A 4,428-nucleotide genomic window follows, 5' to 3' on the forward strand; every position below is an offset into this window, starting at 1 on the left:
AGCTTTGTCTTGAGGCTCGGGCACTTTAGGCTGTTCGCACTGTTCGCTGTCTGGGAGTTCGGTGAACTCTACAATAAGGTCAACCAAGACTTGTCCCTTGACTGCTGCTCGCGGTGAGTAAGTTATATCGAACTGCCCCAGTTCGACTGCCCATTTTAATAATCGTCCAGCCGCTTCTGGTTTTTGGAGGACTTGCCGAAGGGGCTGGTCAGTTAGAACTGTAATAGGATGGGCTTGAAAGTAGGGGCGAAGCTTCCTAGAGGCCAGGATTAAGCGATATGCTAACCTCTCGATTGGAGGATATCTCAATTCTGCCCCGATCAGCCTCTTGCTGACATAGTAGACTGCTTTTTGCACGCCTTCCTCCTCTCGCACTAGTACCGCGCTAGCAGCAACTTCAGTAATCACTAGCTAAATAAACAAAGTTTCTTCTTCAATTGGCTTTGATAAGATGGGAGGCTGTGCCATATGGGCTTTCAAGGCCTGAAATGCTTGCTCGCAGTCTCCTGTCCATTCAAACTTCTTATTTCCCCTAAGTAGATTGAAAAAAAGGGACACACTTGTCTGTTGATTTTGAAATGAATCTACTTAGGGCTGCGATTCTTCCGGTTAAACTTTGCACATCTTTGATCCTTTCTGGCGACTTCATATCGATCAGGGCTCTTATCTTGTTGGGGTTGGCCTCGATTCCTCTTGAATTTACAATGAACCCCAAAAACTTCCCTGATCCAACTCCGAAGGAACATTTGAGGGGATTTAACTTCATCTGGTATTTTTTCAATACACTAAAGCACTCTTGTAAATCCCTTATGTGTCCTTCTGCCTTCTTAGACTTTACCAGCATGTCGTCCACGTATACCTCCATGTGTACTCCGATCAGCTCCTTGAACATGTGGTTGACTAGCCGTTGGTAAGTCGCACCTGCGTTTTTCAGTCCGAAGGGCATTACTTTGTAATAGTATAAGCCCGTATCGGTCCGAAAGCTGGTGTGATCCTCATCGGGGGGATGCATACTAATCTGGTTGTAGCCTGAATATGCATCCATGAACGAGAGGATCCCGTGCCCTGCAGTTGCATCGAGCAGCTAGTCGATTCTTGGGAGTGGGAAGCAGTCTTTTGGGCAGGCTTTATTGAGGTCTGTAAAATTCACGCAGGTCCGCCATTTTCCGTTAAGCTTGGGAACCAGTACTAGATTGGAGACCCACGATGGATAAAATGCCACCCTGATGAACCCATTCTCCTTTAGTCTTTCAACTTCTTCTTTTAAGGCTCTCGATCTATCTTTATCGAGCAGCCTTCTCTTTTGCTGCACGGGTGGAAAGGTCTTGTCTATATTCAGGACATGGCTGATAACTGCAGGATCTATCCCAGCCATGTCTTTATGCGACCAGGCGAAAACCTCCTGGTTCTTTCGCAAAAATTCCACCAGTGCATGCTTCGTGGTAGGCTCTAAGTTTTTCCCAACCTTTACGACTCTGGTCGGGTCTTCTTTGTCGAGTTGGACCTCCTCCATGTCCTCGACGGGTCCAACATTTTCTTCAAAATCCCCAAAGCGAGGATCTAAGTCTCTATCCTCACTTTGGGCAACGCCCTATTTGGTGACTCCATCACTGGATTGGGCTTGTGTATCAACTGCCATCTGCAACCTATCTGAGGTAGTGCTCTTCGGCGTTCCACTCTTCGCCTTTGTGATTGAGGCGTTGTAGCACTCCCTGGCTTCCCTCTGGTTTCCCAACACGCATCCTATCCCCGCGTCTGTTGGGAACTTCATGGCCAAGTGCCACATACAGATGACAGCCCGTAGATCAACCAATATTGGCCTTCCAATAACGGCATTGTACGCCGAAGGACAATCGACCACTACAAAAGTGGCGAGTAATGTCCTTGTTGCAGGCGCTGTGCCCGTCGTCACTGGCAGTTTGATCAATCCGGCGGGGGCGAGTCCTTCTCCAGAGAAGCCGTATATCGTTTGGTTGCAGGGCTCCAAGTCCTTAACGGACAGTTTCATGCGTTCCAGTGTTGATTTATACAGGATATTCACTGAACTTCCTATATCGACTAGTACTCTCTTCACCATCATGTTGGCCATCTGGATGTCCACGACCAGCGGATCGGAATGTGGGAACCTGACATGTTGGGCATCGCCATCAGAGAAGGTTATCTCACCTTCCTTTGACCGAGCCTTTTTTGGTGCACGGTCCTCGACAGTCATCATCTCGATGTCCTGGTCGTGGCGTAGAGTTCGAGCATATCGTTCCCTGGCCCTTCCGCTACTTCCTGCAAGGTGCGGGCCTCCACAGATGGGTAAGAGTGTGCCAGTCACGGGGGTAGGCTGTAAGGGTGGCGAGCGTTGGCGCGTGGGCGCCTGCTCGTTGCTACCCGGAGCTTCTCGTTGGGAATTTCCCGAGGCCCGTACGTATCTTCTCAAGTGTCCTTGTCTAATAAGGAACTCGATTTTGTCTTTTAACTGGTTGCATTCATTGGTGTCATGTCCGTAGTCGTTATGATAACAACAGAACTTGGTAGTGTCTCTTTTCGAAATATCCTTTCGAATGGGGCCAGATTTTTTATAAGGCACACTGGAACTTGTGGCCTGATAAACCTCTCCCCAAGATTCAACGAGGGCAGTGTAGTTAGTGAACCGAGGTTCATAACGATTACCCTTGGCTCGTTTATTGTCGGAGGTGGAAGGCTCGTTATACGGCCGTTTTCCACCATTCTTGCCATTGCCATTGCTGTTCCCGTTGCCGTTGCCATTAGGTTTGGAACCATTGGCGGCTTTGGCAGGTTCAGAAGCCTTCCTTTCCTTGCTTGAGGGTTTTCCATCGTCAGCAATGGCTTCTTCGAGCTTGATGTAGCGATCTGCTCGGTCAAAAAATTCCTAGGTAGTTCTCACCCCTTCCTTTCAGAGACTTTTCCAGAGGGGAGAATGACGTTTAACCCCTGCGGTTATGGCCATCATTTTTCCTTCGTCTCCCACCATTTTCGCTCCAGCTGCCACTCGCATAAAGCGCTGGATGTAGTCCTTCACTGATTCTCCATCCTGCTGGCGAATTTCAACCAACTGGTTTGCTTCGGTTGGATGCACGCGACCTGCATAGAACTGTCCGTAAAACTCCCTTACGAACATTTCCCAGGAAACTATGCTTGCAGGAGGGAACTTAAAAACCTTTCCTGCGCGGCTTCAGAAAGTGTTGCAGGGAAGATTCTGCACCGAGCGTCTTCGGACACTTTCTGAATTTCCATTTGTATTTCAAACTTATTGACATGAGACACTAGGTCTCCATATCCGTCAAAGTTTGGAAGTGTAGGCATTTTGAACTTGCTTGGAGTTTCGGCATTAGCTATCCTTTGTACGAAAGGAGTGCCTTTCCTCCTATCGTGGTCGATGTAAGATGTCCTTCCCCCGACCAGCTGCTGCACTGCTTGGTTGAGGGCATCTATTTGGGCCTGTACAGCTGCAGGAATCGTTGTGGCATTTGTTGCTGGGGGGACGTTCTCACCATGCCGCTCGCAGCGATCGTTGAGTATGTCACGCAAATCTTCATCTCTTCTCTGCTGCTCGCTACCCCCGAGCCGGTTGAAGACATTATTTTGTTTGGGCTACCCCCCAGCATCCCATCTATTAGGCTGGTCATCTTGAGGTGCCTGGCTCCTGCCTTTACCTTTTTCTTCGTTCCTTCGGCCAGCGTTTCCCTTGCCTGAATCGGCTTCATTATATCCATGGTCATATCTGAACCTTGATTGGCTATTGTGGGATTGACTGTTTCCTCGATTTCCGTCCCTGGCTGAAACGTTCCGAATGTTAGAGGGTGGCCTGCGCTGGTCGTGGTGTCCCCGTGCATTATCATGCCGTGGGGGACCCCGGACCGCAGAGCCTAACTCTGAGTCCCTCCTGTTACTAGGGGGATACTGACCTCTGTTCGGTAGGTTTGGCTCATCGCCCCTACGGCGTCTAGGACTACGAGGCTTGTAACGCCCTGGCTACCCCAGAACAGTTATTGTGAACGGTGGACCGAAAATTTGACTCGCTACCCGAGTCCTTTGGTCAAAAACGTGCTCTAAGTGTAATTAACAGGTTAAGGTATAAAACCAATAAAAAGGAAATGGAGATTTTCATTACAAACTGCTCTGCAGAGCTAAACAAACGTTTACAAGCTGTTCTTAGTACAAAATGGTCACTACTATTTTAAAGTTACAATCCCGCCGACCTAAGCGGCAAAAATAAGGTAAACTCCCTAGTTCCTCTGAGAACGCCTTGGCCGTGGTGGTCAAGCAGCCGCATATGTACACATCACCACATCAGCTCTCCACTCAAGGCTAGGTGAGCTTTTCTTTCCCTTTACCTGCACCACATAGCACCCATGAGCCAAGGCCCAGCAAGAAAACATAACACTTTTCTATAACATTATCAAATGATTATCATTA

This window comes from Humulus lupulus, chromosome 2 (genome assembly GCF_963169125.1).
Source record: "Humulus lupulus chromosome 2, drHumLupu1.1, whole genome shotgun sequence".
In the NCBI taxonomy this organism is placed as follows: Eukaryota; Viridiplantae; Streptophyta; class Magnoliopsida; order Rosales; family Cannabaceae; genus Humulus; species Humulus lupulus.